Source organism: Lampetra planeri, chromosome 20 (assembly GCF_965212315.1).
Source record: "Lampetra planeri chromosome 20, kcLamPlan1.2.h2, whole genome shotgun sequence".
Taxonomy (NCBI): Eukaryota; Metazoa; Chordata; class Hyperoartia; order Petromyzontiformes; family Petromyzontidae; genus Lampetra; species Lampetra planeri.
The window spans coordinates 2,280,453-2,301,906 of NC_136126.1; the positions used below are offsets into that span (position 1 = coordinate 2,280,453).

At 47.7% G+C, this 21,454-nt stretch overlaps 1 long non-coding RNA gene across 1 annotated transcript; it reads right to left on the minus strand.

The window, feature by feature from the left end:
* Positions 1-13,251: 13,251 nt before the first annotated feature.
* Positions 13,252-20,667, minus strand: LOC144724273 (uncharacterized). The gene is made up of 3 exons (XR_013586457.1): positions 20,570-20,667; positions 19,423-19,481; positions 13,252-17,685 (listed from the first exon to the last, which is right to left on the minus strand). It is a non-coding gene; the product is annotated as an uncharacterized LOC144724273 (long non-coding RNA).
* Positions 20,668-21,454: the final 787 nt, after the last annotated feature.

Genomic DNA, 21,454 nt, shown 5'->3' on the forward strand with positions numbered 1-21,454 from the left:
TTACCCTTTTCACAACGTGTAAGCTCTTTCCGTATAGCCTTTGGGTAGCAAACCTTGTCAGAGCTTTCTGGAGTAGATATGTCAAAAAAAAGTATAACTTGCCAAGATGCATTATGCAAATGCACAACTGCTGATGCATATTTAAATTTTGCGTCTGGAGTTTAGTAACCAAAATAATTAATTGAAACTCGTGTCTATCCACTGCTAGATGAAGGCCTCCCCTACGCCATGTTGCACCTGTTTGACCATACTTCACCACTCTCGGCAAAATTCGTCAATTACACAGCCTTGAGAACAAGATACGATATTGGCATTCTAAATGTATTGCTGCAGACGGATACTGCGCCTAAACTGGACCCAGAGAGTGACCTGATGATGCAGTGATGAGAAGGAAACTGGCAATAGATGGACACATATGTAGGATTGACAACAGGAACATTAAACGTGTTGTTCAGAAAAATGGAAAGAACCGGAAAAAGAAGACCTAATAATAGCTTGACGGCAACATAAGAGATTGTTTCCCATAAAGATTTGCACTACTTCTTGAGCATATTGGCACAAGGCAGAGGAAAGTGCAAACAAATGACATTTGCAGTGGACACCTAAGGGCTATTTGCCCATGGATCGTGGTGATGATGATGAAAATATACACAATATATTTAGGTGATGTTTCAGGCAATGACCCATTTATTCATAGCACATGGCACACACATAAAAAATTAACCCGTAAAAACAAAGTTTTTCACTATAAATCCTTTATATGCGTGGCATCGTGGCGGCTAGAGTCCTCTCGTCCTCTGGCTTGAGATGGCTGCCACCTATGGGTCAGATGATTGTCTGCCACCATTAAGCAATTGGTAATTAAATATTTTAAAAAAAATTCCCTAAACAGTGTAAAAGTTTGGAAATTTTTTTTAACGAAAATGCATTGTCACGCACAACGAGTCTGTGCAAAATGTCAGCTCGATTGGATCACGGGAAGTGGGTTAAAAAACGACCGAAAGATTTGCACGGTCGTAAGCAAGCACGCAAGCAAGCAAGCAAGTGAACTTAATATAAAGGATTTAAAAATCACCACCCTGATCAGTGCGGGTTAGTGAAGAGGGGATGCATGGCCAGGGCCAGTTGAGATATCACATGCCAGTATATATGTAAATAAAACCACATCTACAACATTTAATTATCCGTTTTAAGTGTGTGAGCAGAAATGTAATTGTTTAAATTACATGTAATATTTATCTTTGTACCTGTTGGTACACAAAAGCCAAATTGATTTGGTTGTGGTGTGTGGATGTGGTCGCGAATGTTTACTTAAACTACGTACTATATTTGTTTATTTGCACACACAAAACATGTTTTTATGTGTATCATTAGCATAACAACCTTACATTGATTCATCCAAGAACATTAACACGTGTCGAAAAATACTGACATAAACCTACTGCATGCTCATGAAAAACGCCACCAAAACTAAAAGCACTAATTGGCAATAAAAGCTACTTAAAATAAATAACAGTGCCAGAAAAAATGATGACCAAGCAATGCTTCTCTTTTCAATTTGCAACTCGTCATCTATTGCACTCAGGTTTATAATTGGCGCAGCAATTAGGATTATGTTGCTTTCATTATGGACCGAGCTGTAAAATGATGAGCGCGTGATGAAATCAACGGTCCTTGTAACTTTAACGCGTTTTTTCTTACTTTGTATAAATCCTTTATGTACCCATGAAACCCTTGTCTTTCAACCAAGAATGCATACGCCCCGTTTGAGACGCTTGACATATTTCATTTCATTGTACATTGAGATCGTTTTGCCATTCGATAGTTGTTAGAGGGGACTACTCTACTTACGAACGAGACAGTTCCAGAGATCTGTTCGTAAGTCGATTTGTTCGTAAGTCCAAATTTATTCCCGTCGATTCCAAACATGTTGCACGGCATGTACACTAAACACGGGGAGTGACTTTTAAGATGAATCCCTGCAGTCACGAAAGCTTTAAATCGAAATTTAACCGCCTCTACGGGGAGGGATTCCACATAACTTTCAGATCCTTCAACAAACTCCGTGATAAGAAGGCTCAGCTAATCGAGTCTCTCACCTTTCTGAAGAGATGCCGCGACTCTAAGGTAATACCAAACGCATTTACACTAACATCTGCTGCTGTAACTTCTTCTAATGCTAAACGAATTCTGTCTAGAACTAGCTTAGCTCTTATCGCCTCTTCATATGCAAATTATTTTGTCAAGGCGCTCTTCCTCCTCCCTCCCAGCTTAAATAGACGCTCCAAGCCCAGGACGTGTTATTCAGACTCTGTCTTATCGACAGACCTGTTCTTCACCTGAGGACGGCTGCTTGCGTTGTGGCCGAAACGTCGTGAGAATTATTTTATTATGTTTTATTTTTATTATTTTATTACTTCCCTTCTACGTGACTTTACCGAAAGAACCAAGAAGATAATCTACTGTAGGCGTAGATGCCACTGGTTCTTCATGTTCTGCAGATGTAAATGCTACCACCGTCATCTATTGATCGGCGGTTGAACTTACGACTCTCGATCTGAACAGGCAATTGGATATACGTATCTCTGAAAGTTCGTAAGTCGAAAATTCGTCCGTAAAATTCGAGGTAATCCCAGTATATGGATTGGAAGTTTCACGTTCTCACTCGACTCTGCCAATAGAGGGCAGCATGGCCACTACATTCGTTTCGAAAATCCCTTTGTCCAAGAGATTTATTGTTGAGCAGACAGGCACAATGAAATGTAGCTCTTTAAACACCCCCTCTGAGAGGACGGCAATCGCTAGCGACACGTGCCCCTGCTGCGCTAAAAACACACAGAGTAAAATAAGATTGTGAAAAAAATTCAGAATGTCCCTTAAACCCAGTGGGAACCAATTTAAACATGATCCTTGGTGCAAATGCGATCTGGAATAAAACTACAAATGGAGATTCAAAGTGTCCAATTATTTCATGGATAATTATATATTATCTTAATGAGCAGGCTTTTATTTGGCTTTATGCATTTTATATTTTGAAGGATTCTTTCTTGCAAAGGTCGACTGTTTACTTGGTAAAACTACATTTTAAAAATGTTCATAATTGCTGTTGTCTTCCACGTGTGTTTTATTTCAGTCTCGTCTATTTTTTTTTGCAGCGGGCACAAATGAATGGTGACACGCCGAAGCAACGCCACAAGCGCTGCTCTCGTTGTTTTTAAATAAATACACCGCAGCGAATGTGGCTCGGTCTCTCTCGTGTGCGTTGCGAGTTGCCCCCCCCCCTCCTCCGAAGGTCTTGGTGGTTGGGGGCCAAACAGGTCAGTGTCTGTTATTAAGGGTGACAGATGGCGATTATATGACGGGGCACGATCTTGATAACCTGGGCTCTCATTTGTAACTCTTAACAAGGCAGCATATATTTTTTTATCTACGTGACTTTACCGAAAAAAACCTAAGAATATGAATCCTTGCAGTCACGAAAGCTTCAAATCTACAACAAGGCAGCATTTGAACAGCAATCTCAACCCCTTCCCTCCAACTATTATTAACCAACGATCACCAGCAAACTTACAGGCGTGAATCCAAGGTTAAATATCTTACCACTGCAGTCATCGTACACGTTTTAGTGCATATACTTACAAAGAAGTCTTTGCAAAGGATAAGCTATATTTACAAAACAATACATGTACGTGAACACCAATTTATCTAGATTTTAAGGTGTGGTATTTTAAATCACAGCCAAATCTGAGCCCAATTTTTCACCAGTTTGCCGCGAAATTACATACATGGATAAGAAATAACATTACGCAGGATTACATTTGTTTGGCTTTAACATTTTATTTGCGTCCATCATTCCATTTTACATCAGCACAGTCCATTTTATATTATAGCGCGGTACACACCTTGCTACATTTTGCAAACGTAACACGCTAGTTAAACATGTTTACTGCACAACAACGCAAACAAGAAGTGCGTACTATTAATCACCTTAAAGGCAAACTCATTATGTGTAATTAAGCTGAGCAACTTAATTACATGCAACTCGTCTGATAAGCCAGTAACCCGAATGTCACGGACACACAAAAAAATGGCACAAACAGCAACATTGACGACAATGAACTTTGCGTGTAATTATCCGTGATTAAATACCTCCCCTGCTCTAGCCAATACAAGGTGATTGACTTCAAGTGGACTTTGCCATTCATCTCGTCTGGCCACAGGGTAATTGGGGGGGGGGGGGCGACCGGGGGGGGGGGGGTGGTGGTTCCTTTGTTTTCACCAGATGTCTGGTCCACGTTCGCTGAAGTCGAGGGTCGTTGTTGGCGTTTGGACGAAGCTGGGAAGTCTCTCTCGGATCACGGTGTGCATTCAGTGCTCCCTGGGTTATGTGTTCGAGGCAGGCACGCGCAACACCCACCGACAGCACTGAATGTCAAGCGAGATCCTGCCGATTGCTTGCGAGGCCGCTGCGGTCCACACTCCGGAAAATATTCCACGGGTTGCTAAGGAGGATGTCAGGCGGCTCGCACGCGTCGTGGGGTGTAAGTTGTTGTTGATATCATTGCTGCTGCTGCCTCTGCTGTGCAAATTAACACCAAACCCCCGTCGCCTCCCTCTCGAGCCCCCGCCACATGACGTGTTGTCTGGGCCACTGGTCATATATCCTCACATCCTTATGCCTGCAATAAGCCAAAAGTAGCTGGCTATAAACATCTACCAGGCTCGTCTGAGGAGGTATGGTGAAACGGTCTATATTTACGTCAAGGGATATGCCACGATAACCGTGACACGTGCTCGCGGGTGCGTGTGTTGTGCTCGTGCGACGTGGAATGAGCGTTTGTGTCGTGGTGCCATTCGAATGTGGTGCTGCAACTGCAGGAACATCTCGGGCTGACAGAGAGCCCTTGAGTCATCGGCTCTTAAGACGTTTTTATCGGTAACAACCAGGGCGGCGAATTATAACAGTGATTTGTTTTTGGAGAATTTAATCAATCGATCGCAAATGTGTCCCGTTGATAGTTGTTTTTTTCGAGATCTGTTATTTTTAAGGGTATTATAGTTTGCTTGATCGAGGGATGACATTTTTTTTCCAATAATTGTAAGTTGAAAAAGCTAAAGAATATATAAAAATATGTAAGGCGTCGATAAAACAGACAGTATGTACACTAAGCATTCTAACCGATGGTGTGTACTGCCGAGGAATGGCGCTGCCTATGATGGATGCTGGCAGCATTCGCCACCCCAAGTTGTACCAACCAACCCAGTTTCGTTCACAGGCTACGGGAGATTTTTTTGCTGAGGTGTACCTGCCAGCGAAACGCAGTATTCCGGGGGTATGGCAAGATCACACGGAGCAGAGGTGGCACGCGGTTGTCTTTTCTTTTATCCCTGTGGTTTTCAATAGCACCATTATCCAGGCCGAGAGGCAAGGGCCCTATAATCTATCAGGCAAAGCACGTACTGTGCCTAGGGCCCACGAAAACGAAAGGGCCTACGGACAAAAAAAATATTAACAAGTTTTTTCGATTGTATGAAAAAAAAATTTCACCAAAAGAACTTCTTGAATAAATATATGTATACAGCAAGGATGGGAACAGTATTTCAAATTAAATCTGCTTATCTGCGGCACACAGCGTGCTCGCATCGAATTAGGGCACAGACTACATAATGAACGTGTCAGGAACGACATCTGTCCAGTGGCTGGGCGAAGTTCGCATGAACCAAGCGGAGTGACAACAGCGGTAGTAGTGACATGGGGCAGCAGCAACAACTGTATAAAGTTATCACTACAGGCCTACGAAACAGAAGTGCCTATAGGGCCTCCAAGAACCGAGGGGCCAGTCAGTAACAAGCAGTTGAAGTCCCCTCTAACCGTTGGGATCAATAGGGGCGGAATTCTTCATTTGTAACCCTTCGTGCTCCCACAAGACCAGTGCAACAAAACTAAACTAAATCCGTCCAACTCAAAAGCATGCCTGGTAAACAAAGAAGACTTTAGCTACACCTTGTAAAGGCATACCCTGCTATTATTTTCTTCATTTGCACCTAACTAGACCAGCAGTTTTTGCCTACATCCACAGGAAAAAAATGTTTTACCCACCCACCCACCAAAAAAAAACACACGCGACCACTCCTATCGGAAAAAAAACATTCCTCCGTCTAGGGACCTTTGACTGATTTAGCCGAGAGGTTTTTTTTTAGTTGCTGCCTTCGAAGGTCAGCTCGCACAGCCCAGATGATTCACTAGTTTCGATGTAACTAATTTGAAGGTGCAGAGCTGCGCATGAACCAAGAGTGAGTTATTGGACGAAAGAATGGCTAAGCTACGGGGGCGGGGATGATGCATAGTTCTGACTGCGGAGCTCACCCTACAGCCTGTGGTGGTGGAGGTGATTGTGTTGGTGATGATAGTGGTGGTGGTGTGAGTGATGGTGACAGCGATGCCCACAACAACAAGTGGAGTGCCGGGTGGCTAAAGCGCGGCAAGTTTGGCGCAGTGGGGAGCACAGATGGTGCATCTGTCAGTCGCCTCAGTCGGTTAACCCGTAACACCTGGGGTCTGTTCCTTGACCTCCTGCCAGAAAGCTTTCCTCATGTGGCCTCAAGCTGCATCTAGCCTGGCACAAGCACTGTGGTGATGTTACCACCACTTAGTGGTGCATGGCAGCTGTTGATATTGTTGGTGATGGTGGTGGTAGTAGTAATCATGATAGTGGTAGTTGTAGTGGGTGGCTGATGGTGTGTGGTGGTGGTTGTAGTGATGGTGGTTGTAGTGATGGTGTTCGTGGTCGGTGGTGGTAGTGGTCGTGAAGGGTGCTGGCGATGTTGGTAGATGATAGTGGTAGGTTGTGGGTAGTGATCGGCTGCCTTCGTACCCCATCCATACCCAAACGCTTCATTTCGCTAGCAGAATTTCAATTGTGAGTCCATAACAAAAAAATGCACGGTATTACAGCAAGGGGATTTACAGTAATTCCAATCCAATTTTTGTGTGTATGTGTGTAGAGGCACTTCTAAAAGGACAAGCATCCCACAATATCAGGGTTGTCGAGGCAACCCGCGCCACTTACAAAGCAATGCAATGCCTTGGCCAGCACGCGAGTGCAGACGTTCCAGTTGCCATGTTGTGGCTATCGGTGCATGCGTCTGCCCTCTGAACCCTGGCTTCCGCCGTGTCCTTCTCCCCCTCTCCATCTTTGCTCTCCCCTACTCCCTCCCCCAATCCACCCTGACCCTTGTCCTGCTCCCTTCTCTTTTCCATCCCCCTGCTCAGCTTGCATCTGTCTCTCTTAGCCACCTCCGCTTCACGACGGCACGGTGATGCAACGCAGAGGCGTGCGTGTGTTATTGTAAAACTGTTTCTGGCCTAACGCAACCAAGTTCTGTGGCCGCGTTGAACGTCTGCATGCTGCATTATGCACGAAAACTCCTCTCACCCGTTACCCCTATTACGAGTCCTTTTATCCGCAGGAGCCATTGGGTCCACGAAAACTATTGGCAGCCCTATTTTTACCCCCCAATTATATATTGTTTTTCATATAGATAAGAGCAGCAAATGCATCGCAATGTCTGAAAAATAAAGGTTTTCCCCGTGGATGAGCAGAGCCAAAAATAGCGGATAACCCCACACACAATAGCTTCGGCGGTGTCGGTAACTGCATATCATCACGGACTGGAGGAATTTCTCCTGCGCATCAAATTCACCGTGAACATCCCACTGCATGACACCGCATAAAGTTCACAACTGTGCTGCTCTTGCTCGCTGCGGCTGAAACTTAGCCAGGGCCGGCCACACGAAGCATCCAGATACGGTGCATGCAGCAGGCAGCAGCAGGAGTGGATTATATCGAAGGGGGGGTTTGGTGGGAGGAGAAAACACCGCCGTTGCAATAGAAATACAGTACGCATAAATCATGTATCTGCGGGTGGTGGCGATGCGGCCCAATCTCTGGTATTTCTGGTGGTGGGATCCTTGAGCAGGCTGGGGTAGTGGGGAGGAGGGGTAACGGAGAGCGCGGAGAGTCCACTGTAAGTCATCGCTGCGACGTTGGCCAAACACTACGGGGGCGACCGGGTAGTTACATTTCACGATGGGTGGGAGAGGTTTAGAAGCCAGCTCCAAGAAGCGTTGGCCCTGGCTCACATCACTGGATTGTCACGACGGCGGGGGCTGGTGGGGGGGTGGTCAGACTTGGCGGAGTGTGGCAGGTGGCGAGGTACAGTCAACGGTCGATGGTTTAAGGTCGGGAAGAACAAAACTCACCGACAGCGTTGAATGTTCATCGAGACCCCCGTTTGTGCGAAGCAACTGAACCGGAGGGCTTTTTTTTCTCTCTCTCTCTTGAGGGCAGAGAAGCGTGATAACAAGCAGCCGTGGCTTCACAAAAAAACCCATGGGGGCCACAGCTGCATCGCCAGCCCCCCCCCCTTTCTCTTTCACTGCAATCCGATTATTATAACAACAACCACTAGTGGGGGTGTTTTTTTTTGTTTGGCAACAATAATATATATAAGTCCTACACCGGCGTGAACTGGTGGCGAGTTGGTTCGATATTCGCGCGGTTTGTGCTGTAAGTATTTTGCGCACGTGTTTTTCTCGTTTTTTGGTGTGAATTGGCGAACCGACCCTTTCGCAGGCCCAGGTTTCACAGCCTCGAGTTGCCTTCAAAGGTCCGCGTCGTGGCCAATGGCCCGGCTCCCGGCAGGTGGAAAGGGGGGGGGGGATGTCATCTCTATGCCTTTTGAAGCGGAACCATTTGTTAATTCATCGCGAAAGAGCCCTTTCCGCTCGATAGGGCCCTTAAGCACATTATCTGGATTGTCTTCGCGCGCATTACTGCAGGCGGGCATGGCAGAATCGTTTGAAGAGCATGCGAATTTCTTTCAACCCTTCAAGAATTAAACTTACCTCTCGAAGGAAGATTTTGATTAAAAAAATATAATTGATCAACAAAAAATTAATAAATCCATAACCGACAGACTCCTATGCACGTGTTCTGTAATGTTTCAATGTTGAATGCAAAGTGGTCAGTTAGTTACGACTGATTATTGTACATTCCGTAAAATTGTGGTAATCTATTGTGTTTTTTGGATACCTGGTAAAGGTGCATCCCTGAAATATCTTGCTCACGGCACTGCTGGCAGAAGTGCCTCTCGTGAACCGAACCCCTCCTAGAACATATTTTTAGGCCCTCTCTTCGACGCTGGCCAGAGGTATTTGAGGAGGCGGGAGTACCCAAACTTTATCCCACCACACGTGACATGCCGATTTAACTGACTGTCGTCAAACTCATTGATATGGCTGCGTGGTCAGAGGCGGGGTGGGTGGGGGGCAGGGATTTAATAAACTTGTGCCATGCCGAGAGACTGTGATGTCACCATGTTGCGTTACCTTTGTCCACGTGTGTGTGAGAAACACCCCCGTCACGTAAAAAAAAAGCGTTCTTGCAGATGAGACCTCTCGCATGCTCCTGTGAGAAAGGGTCAGATTACGGGGGGGGGGGGGGGGGATTTGTGATTGCGTTGTGCCATTCCAGCATATGCTAGCGCTATTGTCAAGGCCGCAAGCGATGCACCTCCTGGAATGGATTGAGAGCGCGTTTACAAGAGCTGCCGTGATTTGCAGTGGAGCAATGCCGTTTATTGCTGCAGCGGCTGGCATTATTGTGTTTCCCTTGATCAAATAATTGTATCGGAACAAACTCTTTTTTACGCGCGTTGATTTTAGCTGCAGAAACATAATAACAAAAACGTTAGCTTCACATGTTGAGACTTTAAACATTTGTCCATAAAGGAAAATAACGATCGTTGTACTTTCTACATTTTGCAATGTGTGAATGTTTTGAGAGTGATTAATAAATCAACTAGAAATCTTCGACCTTTATTATGAATATTGATAAATTTGAATTAAAGTAGACTAAATGCTCGAAGGGTATCGATACGCTGTGCAGGCCAAGCGTATACACGCAAGCAGTGCACTCAAACAATTTAAACGGGAAACAACCCAGAGACGTGACATTGCACACGGCCTTCTCAACCACCCTGACCCCAAGCAGATATACAAAGGTAAAGGTGCAGCCCTGTAATTCACATTCTCACGCCACTGCTGGCAGAAGGGCGTCAACTAGAGGGCGCCCTACAATACTCGAGGATATTTGGCCTATTCTTCCACGTTGGTCAGACGTCTTGGAAGAGGTCAGAGTACCCACACTTTACCCCCACCGCACGCCACTTCACCATCAACTAGCTGCGGTGTTACCCATTTATGCCGCTGGGTGGAACAGAGGCGCTGGTGGGGACTTAAGAAGCATGGAGCAAGGTAACTTGTACTGTCACGTTCAATGATTGAGACGGCATCGACACCTCCGATGCGTCGAACTGGGGAAAGAGTGGGAGGAGCGGTGGTTTGCGGATGGAGGTGAAAAGGCAAAGGTGGCGGTGGTGAAACATTACGGAGAGGGTTATAATGAAGAATTAATTTGTGGGCTTTACAGAGTTGCCTCGTCGATGAGGCCAGTTCTGTAGGCCAAGAAACACGTCCTCGGACATGCCCGAGGCTGAGCTCAGACGATGCAAAACAACTTCAATATTGTTACTGAAAACAATGCTGCCCGTGTTGCTATGTGCAACGTGGGCTGCGGCAGTGAGCAAACAATGAGCGAATCGAGATCGGTGGGATTTGTCTAGCGACACAAGAAAAAGCGGAAAAGAGGAAACTAATCCTGAACAATACTTACCTGCTCATTATGAAGACGATAAACTGCATACCCCCCCCCCCGCCCTATCCCCACCAGTTTTCAATGCCTGGCTTTATAATATCTTTACCCACTGACCACCCTACTGAACCTAGAGGACAGCACGATAATTTAACCATGGGCACGTACCCACGTGTAAGGCCAAGCAGCGTCTGTGAGTTACGGCCGCGGTGTTTGAGGGTCGCTCCCCGTGCCAGGTTGGTGATTATTCGAGCGTCGTGTTTCAGAAGCGTGTGTAGGGGCGTCGCCTGAGCCGAGTCTCCAAGCCAACATAAGCAGGATTGGGACGTCCCGGCAGCCAGTGTTTACAAATAATCGAAAGCAAAAAAAAAACGCCTAACCCTTTTAAAATCCTCTATTCGCTGGAGTAAAGTAAAAAAAGAATAACATAAATTTAAGAAATTCAACTTTAGCCCAGTGTGGTTAAACCCAGTTCACAATTGTGGAATAAAAATGGGCCTCATCCTATAGGTGGAATGCTTTTGCCAAGAACATCTGGCATCCCGGCAGTAGAGTATATTTGTTTAACAAGTCCGACCCTGCTGATGAGATCCAAGTGGTTAAAACCAGTGGCAGCATTTCCTTGTTTAAACAAACTGGATAAAATTGGTCTCGGGTGAAGAGGTGACTCAGTGGTTATCTAACTGCACTGTCAAACCCGGCAAACCTGAGTTCGATTCTCGGCCACGGCTAACATCAAATATCCAAAATGGACCTTGGCCCCCATTTCACTGACTTGCACTGACCAGCGCAGTGACATATGGCCAAACAATCCTAGCGGCCAACACAGCGTTCGTAGCAAGGCTTTCATATACAAAGGTGGTTTGACAAAGGGCTGTCAACTATTAATATATAGCCTTGGTCTGAAAATTTATTTGCTGTTTGGGCTAAGGATAAAAATACCCCACGCTGACAATCGAACTATATACTTACCCTTTAGTCATGTGACACTCTGCACTCACCTTGCTCAGACAGCGCTCTTCCACAAACCTGTGCCCTCCCTCGTGCGAAGTTGGATGAATGAGGCTCCGGGCATTCATCCCCCATGACCCGGCTCCCTGCAATGCACCACGAGGTATTACTGCTAAGAGAGGCAGTCATGCGCAAGGACATACCTCCCCACTCCACCGCACCCCCTCCCCCCCAAGTCCTGTCTCTCAGCAAAGGCTTGGCGGCCGCAGGGAGCCACCGCGACCAGGAGAGGCCCTCCGTGACACTCAGGGCTGCATTAGCGCAGTTCAACGGTGGCCATGGGGCCCTCATCAGTGGCTCCCAGTGGGGACCCCGAAATCCATTAAAAAAGCTCCGGGACCGCTCAACACTCAAGGTCCAGGAAGCGTAAAATAATAATAGTGGTAAATAAATAATAAATACACGATGATCGCACCCCAATGCCGAATTTGGACAAAATTAGGTCGAAGATGCGCGCAGCGCCAACAACGTCACGCAACAAAAGAAAAAAAAAAGAAGACGCAGGTGAGATAGCGCCGGCCAAATAATAGGCTTTAGCGGTTTCTATGCCTCAAGGCAGGGTAATTGAATTTGCAAGCAGGCATTGTAACCAGTGGAGGAAATATTTTCACACACCTACTTATTTTGGCAATGCTGCAGTGCCGCCCTAAAAAAGACGGTTCAGGCGACACGGTGATAAGACCGTCAGCGAATTTCGTCTGTTGAAGCGTTTGTTAACACACAGTGTTAACTTCTCTGCGGTTTTGAATCCACAAGTGGCAGCCCCCAGATTAAGCCTTACCGGCAGATAACATCTTATCGGCCGTGGCTTTGCTGGCTCAACATGACGCATTTATGCTCTGAGACTCAAGTCAAGTGCCTAATTTCATCTCTCGGGCAGTTGAACTTTTTTGTCGTTCTAAAACGCACGGCTCAACTGCGGGTTAGTGCCTGGCTTCCAAATAAAATGGCTACGTGAACGGCATTTTTTTTCTCTCACAAACGAAGCGTTGTTCTGCCACCGCTGCCGCCACCGCTCCGTGTCTTTAATTTAATACCTAAGCGCGCGCAGAAATGTCCACAACTCGGTATAGCATTGAAGCCGGAGCTCGCTGCACATGTTGGCACGTGCCCGCGGCAAGTTCTCACGTCACACCAGCTTCCCCCGGGGCAGCGTTTCCCCAAAGTGAGGAGTCAGCGCTTTCGCGCCCGATGTCCCGTGGCTAGGCGCTGTAAAAAAAAAGCGGTTTCCTGCCGCCCGGGGAAGCGGACAGGAATTTTGGAGCGCCTGGATCTCGGCGAGGACGCTGGCCGGCTTCCAAGCGGGGGGGGGGGAGGGCCCCCCAGCGAGCCGTCTCGAGGAAGTCACGATTCACGTGCAGCCAGATATGCGGCTGTGCTACTTTCACAAACGGTCGTTTCGGTAACACCGCCGAGACTGGAGGAAGGGCGAGGAGGGAGGGGTCGGGGGGAGGCTGCCCCCCCTCACCTGCCCCCCCACCTGCCCCCCCCCCCCCACCTGCACCCCCCTGCCCCAATGCACCGTGTACCTAAGTTTTGCATTTTGGGATAGTTGACCAATTCCTCTCTCGCTCCCTCTCTCTCGTAGCCCATTCTCGCCCTCAAACCACGGGACCTGTTGCCCCTCGCAAGATCTCTCTCCCTCTCTCTCTGCGTGGAATCTGAAAGTCGAGTAGAAAAACAGAGCTCTCACTCTCTCGCAGACAAAAGGGGGCTGTTTGACTGTACAGTTCACGGTGATTTTTTTTTCAAGAATAAGAATCGGGTCTATCTCTTCGGCTCTGCCGGCAGTGTCAAGGAAAGGGCTATGGAAGGGGTTGCCGTTGCCCCTTTTTTTGCTGGCTGCTGTCGCCGCACGTCACAAAAAGCCCTAAGTTCTGCCCGCCCTCACGCAGCTTGACCCAAAACTGCGAGTGTCTTTGCCAGTGCCGACGCTGTCTATTGTACGGAAGAAAAAAAATGAAACCAAATAACGCTTCTTTCATGGGCGCCTGCTTTGTTTAGGAAATCTTTTGGCAAAGCTCACTTTTTAACTCTTGTACGTTTCACTATGGGTTGAGGGGGGGGGGTGGGCGGCGGTGGTGGTGAAGGGGGGGGGGGTGTTACTGTTTTTACGATTTTTTTCGTTCCTTGAGGGTACAAAGATTTTTTCCCTTTTTTTTTGACGGAATGGTTGGAAAAAAAGAAGAAAAACCACGGACGTTTCGGTTTTGTTTTGTTTCTGCCTGGTTCTTGAGGAAACGCAGGGAATCCAAAGCTGTCGGCCGCGGGAGCCCCTCCAGAGAACTGTTGTCCATCATCACCGCGGCGATGGCGGCCATGTTAGAATGAACGCGAGAGGCCGGGACGAAGGATGCTCTAGCCAGCGCGGTTGGCTACGTAGTACGGTGCAAAAAAAGTTCAACGTACAGAGCCGCCTGCTCGAGTGTGAGGCATCCCCCCGTAGCATTTGGTGGTGGTGGGGGGGGGGGCTGCTGAAGGCTCCCCTCCAGTAACCAGTAACCATGCAGCGTTGGGGACCAACGTTGGCCCAACGTTCTATGTTAACTGGGTCAGCCGCCCCTTCTAACTTCCTATAGCCGCCGAGAAAAACAATCCTCGTGCATTATATTTAACACCGGTGGAGGTTTTTCTCTTCAGCCTCTATTCCTTTGTGCACGCACCCACTGGGGGGGGGGGGGGTTGGTTCGATAAAGAACGCCAGGGCAGAATGCACGGCAGACGAATGCCGTTCACATCGTTACTCATTCTGTCCGACGGTTAACATTTGTTTAAAGTTTGGTTAACATGAATCTTGCCACCCCCCTCCCTGGATTTGTGTATGCCTCCCCACACCATACCCCCCCCATCCCCATTTAGGCAAGATCACACCACAGGGCTGGCGTGCGCGGGAAAACTATTCCAATTAATTGTATGCCGTAGAATAAAAAAAATCATAACGGGACTACTACCAGCAGCCAAGTAATATGCAATTTGTGGTGCTTAACCTTTGTTCAGATTTACTTTATGGGTTTTTAAATGGCTGCTTACACGGTTACCCGCCAACTTGGGTGTAAAGTTTTTTTTTAGCATTTTATTTGCATTCTATTCTTCCTCTCATTTCCTTCGACCCTGCGTTTTTAATCTGTCGCGCTGTCGAAGCCGTTCATTACCGTGGCGATGTTTAGTATTTCTGACGTACGTATATGCACGTTTGAACTTCTATCGCACCGTCCGTAGCCAACCGTGAGTTATTTGCCCCCCTCCCCCCCCCATTACTGTGACACCCTGGCAGGCTGGCAGGGATCGAACAAAAGAGTATTGACACTCAGTGCCAGCTTTCTTGGGTTAAACAAGCAAATTACCACGAACAATTATAATATACTCGGCCGCCTAACTTGTATTGCATCTGGCACCTTCCACTGTTTTGATGCTCACCGGTAAGACGCTCAACCCTGCGGTTACTTGGTTCTTGCGGAACCTGTTTGCTGTTCATGGCGATTAAAGCCACGTTTCAGTCGCACTGGATTCGTCGCTGTTGGATTCCATTTACAGGCCTCAGGACCTCTCCTTAAAAAGAGAATTCTGGTCTCATTGGGCCTGCAACTGGTCTTAAATAAAGGAAAATGAATCATGAACATGAATAAAAAGTGGTTTATAAGACGTTGCCCTCCATAAATCTTACTGAATGGGCAAATAAACAAAGGTCCTTACGGACATTGGCCACCGTGCGTCTGCCTTGTTTTTTTGCTGTTAAATACGCATACTGGCTGCCATTCTTGCCATCCACTTGCTCGCCACTACTTAAATTATTCAAAGCGCAGCAGCGTGCGTGATGTGTGTGTGTGAATATGTATCTGTGTGTAGCACAGATGCATATAAATAGGGGGTTGGTAAAGAAAAAAAGAGATTTTACTCTAGGGTTATGAGTGCATGCGTTATTTTTACTTTTAGAAATATACGACTACCCACTCACGGCAATGCACTTTATTTAGGGTGCAACAGTATCACCAACAGGCTGAGTTAGACACTCACATTTAAGTCAGTTTGACTTTACAATCCTGAATTGGCAAAGTCGGTTTGACCGCCCCTGAAATGCACTGCTTTTGAACACCTCAGTGGTTCTCGTATTTACAAAGCGTCTAAAGTGCGATCGACTGCATCCCAAGGTGTAGTGCAGGAACGCCACGCGATATTTATTTTATGTCGAACAAATTGTTTGGTGATGTTAGTGCTGCATTGGCCCTGTCTTCACAGCACGTAGTGAGGTCACGGAGACTGTCGGTTGTAGGCAGCAGAAAAAATCTTAACTTGAAGGGGGTCTTATTCATCGTAGAGGTTTTTGGGTTAGATTGTGTAAACACAACATTTACAATTCAAGAATGTGGGTCTACTCTCCAACATACAGGTGTACTGTACTAGTAACGAATTGGCATGCGTTGTTTACGTTACAAACCTTATTAATTAGCTGTGTCGGGTGGTGGCGGGTTTAACGACACATTTATATTATACGATCTAACCTAAAAACCTCTATTATGGATAATATTGATCGTGAAAGCCTACTACTACGTGTTAAACTGGAAGGGGTCTTGATCCAGGACTTGACCAGAGTCTCAAAGCCCCACTACAGAATCCACCGCTCAGCCTAGACCCGGTGTTTCCCTCGTTATGTTAATGGGGTTGGCATAATCGCTTACTTATGTTTAACGCTAACACTGCCACTCTGTCGGGAAGTCAGCTGTTGCTGTGGACCCTTGCTTGATGATTGAAAGCAATGCCAGTCGCAAGTCACCCCCCCCCCGCTAGCAATTAAATGACTCGTCACAAATCACGATTGATTACAATGCAATTCAAGAATCTATTTGAAATATAATTAAACTCTCGGATTGTTTCGAGTTACTCTTTTTGCGCGCTTTCATTTTGCGAGTTTGCTGAGCCCAAACGGAACGCGAGCAATGCAACTACAAGTGCAGTTTTGAGTAACCTGTCATGTCATCGTAAACGCGATCAATTACCACCCTCGCTGCGGGCGTGACAATCGATTTCTCTAGCGACGCCTCGACGCATCGTTCCTTGCCGATGGCATGCCCCGTCACGGGCATCCAGACGCGGGGCCGAAGGATGAAATGCGAGTTCGGGCAATGGTAGGTAGGTGGGGGGGGATGATTGTTTTGTGCTACTGTTTAGAATTTTTCAAAAACGCTAACCGTCCACCCGCCCGCCCTTCGTCCCTCATTCCCCCCCCTGGGATCTCCCTGGCTCGTAAAGGAGGAGGGGGACGAGACGATGCCTCGAGCTCTGAAAGGGCTCAGCCCTAACCCTAAAAACCTCTCCACCTGTCCCGCGCCCCGGCTGCTGTCGAGACAGCAAATTTAGTCAGCGCTGCTCGCCGCTCTCCCCCCACTGGGCTGGTATTTTCCACACTTTGTAAACAAGCGTTTACCCTCCACCCACCCTCAGCCTGGCTGTTCGTGGAATTTAGCAGAGAGAGAGAGAGAAAACAAACACACAAACGTCACGTGCCGTAACATGAATGCCAACGCTGATGAGATAAAAACAATTCGTGGCATTAGTAGGAAATCCATTCGCGTTCCCGTTCCAAACCCCCAACCCACCCCCTTTTAAAAAGCCGCGCGAATTCGCGCCGAGGCTCGTAAGCCCGTATTTATAGCGAACAAAAACCGCGAAGGTAGCGCTCGGTATTTAGTTTTTTTGGGGGAGGTGTCGGTTGACTTCACGAGTCTCCATCATCGGCCAGCCAGCCATGAGTCACTCACGCGCCCACAAGAGTCCGCCCGCAGCAGCTGCGCGCACGACGGCACCGGCCGCCAGCGTGGGACTCTCGGCTCTCTCGCTCGACGACGGCGGAGCGATGGCTGGAGGCGCGAGCGTGGGCCCCCCCGTGCCGCGGTGCCTACCGCTGCAAGCCCCTGCCAGGGTTACTCACCGTGTGTGTGTTTCTCCCCGATTAGACGCGCAGCTGGGGAAAACAATGAAGACGATTGTGCGTCAGCATAATAACGTCGAGGTGCATGCGCCCCACGGACGACTCGGCGGCGGTGCGATACTCACGTGTGCCGCCCCCCCTCCCCACCCCAGTTCACAGTTTATTAGTTTAAGTTAATTTAAATCGACTGTCAGGGAGTGTGCGGCTCTGATGATCGACCAAGGCAGATGTGGCGTGTGGCGAGACGCACGCAGCTGGCTGGTTGACGCTTGCGAGTGGCTTTACAATGCGAGCGACCGAACTTAAGATGTGGACAGTTTATGTGGAAACTGATTCATCCACATCCATCCTGCCAGGACACCCACACCCCCCCTCCTCTCCCAAAGGAAATGAGACATCGAATAAAGGAACATTATACAATGTGTAAATATGTTATAGCGATCACCGACTTTCCTCTTTTTTTGTTGTTCCATTTGTCTTCATCTAAACATAAACCTCTTTAGCAAGGAGCGGGTTATTGTGCTTGTGGCTTTGTTGTGACAGCGCTCTGTTGGATGCTTTTTTTTTTAAGCGGTCGGCGATCAAAGGAACGCGAGATAAAAAGTGGACAATACTCTTCTCGCCGCTGGAGCGAGGCAGGGGGACTCACGTGGTTAGTGGGTTGATGACACACGTCCCCCCCTGTGTTGAGTCACTGTCTGTGAAGTCGGTATTCAAGTCTGCTGCGATTTGTGCTGTTCCAGACAGTTTGTGGCCAATAATTTTTGTTACTCATCCAGTCATTCTCAATCCTCCAGTGGATGAAGGCCCCACCCCCCCCCCCCAATGCCAAGGCGGTCATGAGGGGTTTGTTTTGACCATACTTCACCACGCTGGTTATAGTGCAGCCTGGTGATGGTGTAGTGGAGGGGGAATGGCAAGGAACGGTGTTGATTACGAGTCGCCACTGATGTTAGTCGTGTCAAGGGAATCCAACTCACTGGGTTCGCAGCCCTTCGTGCTCGCTAACAAACCTGCACCACCGGCCCATCCGCCATTATTTATATACGATACACACACAATGTTGCTTTAATCGCCGTTATGCATCTAGTGATGAAACATTTTACCATTTTAGTTTTTAAATTATTTAACCGCCCGCTTAAAATTATAACACGTCGTATGGTTGGACCGTGCCTAAAATAAAACCACGGCCCTGTTCTCCGAGTCACATGGAGCACTGTTTGCAGATTTCAATGTTTTATTTTATTTTTCTAAAGCAAACGTTTCTCCCCCTCTTTCACGTCGGCGTTCATTTGTCACTGTCTAATTCATTATAAATAACTAAAATAGCATGTTGTTGCTCCCACTTTTATTAATAAACCGCATTAACCTTTTGACAAAAAGCGGGTCACCCCGTAATGCGAGCGTTCATGTTCTCGCTGGGTAGCCCTCACCTTAAGACATCGGCCTCCCCTCTCGCTCGATCGCCCGCACGCCCGCTCGACAGAGTGCAATTACGCAAACGCAACCAGACCGACGATCCCACTACAGCGAATCCCGCAGACAAATTGCATTTGTGGCGGAAAGGACAATCCCCCCGCTAAAATATATCCAGCCTCATTCGATGGCGGTTACGAAGGTGGGGGGGGGGGTCAATAGAAAACGCGTTGTTGTTTCTTTTCGGGATTAGCACAGTTAGACCGGACGGCAGGGGTGCCGGGGAGAGGAGGTATGCAAGGTGCTGTGAGACCGTGAGCATGAGAGGTTAGGGGTTATATTTGGACGTCTCACCTGTGCCGAAAGCATGTCGCCTGGAATGCAGACTTGAGCCCCTCCGCTCTCTCTGAACCCTGGTGCAGGGCGAGATTTTGGTGGCAGACTTTTAAACAAGCAAATGTCTGCACTCTTCCACCGTCCCATCATCACCCTCCCCGATCCCCCCCCCACCCAGCCCCTCCCGCCCCCCCCACCCCCCCCCAGCTATTTTTTTAAAAGCCGACAGCCGAGCCAGGGAGCGTGGCTCAGTGGCGATGAGCGGTACATTACGCAGCCTGGGTGTTTTCGCCGGAATAGGCACCCGAGTCCGTGTCGCACGCCCGTGGCTTTATCTGCGTCTCGGTTGTAGCCGCGATCCCCTAAAGAACGCCGCCACTTTGTTGCTCGTTCGTACGGTCGTGGGATTTTTTTTTTGTCTTTTTCTAATTGCAAATTTGACAGTGGGTGAAATATCGAAATCGTTTGGTTGGTGGTGGGGGGGAATGACGCTTCCCAAACAATGATTTTCGCAGGGGAGATGACGAAGATGAGCAAACGTTCACAGCGCGGGGTGATGAGACCTGTCGTTTGTCAGCGACACGTTTTTATTTTATTTTGGTGATGCTGCATCGTCGGCCGGCGGTGCACAAGCACAGACAACAAAGAACTCGACACGTTTGCCAATTGCGCTGCCCTGCAGTGGAATAAATATACAAGAAGTGACGTGTTGGGCAATGGACATTCTTCATTAGAAGATCTTTCTGTAGAAGGGGCCATTTCCCGAAACGTCACCTATAATATAATTGTTCCTCTGTGGGGGAAGCGTAATTGGCGAATGTGTGGATTTTTTGTTGTTGAATTATTAGTGACTATATGTATGTAAATAAAAGCATACTACGTGTGTCATCGCTTAGCAGTTTAGTGATCACGGCTCGCAATTTCAAACAGAAATAAATACGCCCGCTGTTTCCACGCGGAGACTATGGGACGTTGCTGCGTTTAAGACGCCGGCTAATTCCACATTGCGTCGATTTATATTGCAAGAACATTTATTTTAAAGGAATATATACTATATATATACACACCACGAACGGATAACTAACTACGCGTGCATCCGATGCAATATCATTAATCAGAAACGCACACCATATGGTTTATTCAGAGTGTTTGTAAGTCAACGTACATTGATCGAAAGCTCGCCGACCCGGTGACCGCCGTACGGAGACATCTGCAAGAGACAGAGGGACAACGGGGGTTTGAGGCATTTCTTAAATGCGCGTGGTTATTTTTTTGTTGCACACAAATAAAATGAAAATCCCCTCCGCGCCTCCCCCCCTCCAAAAAAAAAATCTGTGACCAATTCCCCGCCACCGCCGCGCGGAGTAGCGCTCCTCCTGCTCTCTGCCGGCGAATGAAATCGCCGGGCGGGTCTTTGTGCCCTGAGCTCAAACCCTCTCCCAAGCCCTGCCACCGCCTCCCCCTCCATCCTCTCCCAAACCCACGCCCCCCCCCCCCCCTTTGTGTGTTGAGAAGGACGGAAGGAGAAGGGGGTGGAAGAAATAAATGAAAAAATAAAATAAATGCCCTCGTTAAGTTGAAATTTTTTTGCTTCTTTTCTCTAAAAACCCGCCGTTAACGAGCAACTAATTACGTGACTGGGGGAGGGGGGTGGTGGTGGTGTGGTAGGTGGCTGGCAGGGGGGGGGCTGCAGTGGGGGGGAAATAGAAAAAAAACAACCAAAACGGAGCGGATTTCCAGGAAAAAAAAATTCTGGGAACGAGACGACTAATTCTGGGCACCTATTCGTTTTGGCTGCAACACATTTTTGCCGGCGCAATGTTCGAATTGCAACATTTTTTTTCGAGGGGGGGGGGGGTGGGGAGAAAAATTTAACAAAAAGACCACATTTTTTTTGTTTTGTACAAGAAGACTGCGCTGAGAAAAAATATAATTGCAGCTTTTTGTAACGAGCAGAACCTAGTGATTTTGTTGCGTGTACGTGTGTGTTTGTGTGTGTGTATGTGTGCAAAATGCCCCCCCCCTCTCTCTCCGTCCGTCGTCTGCGGAA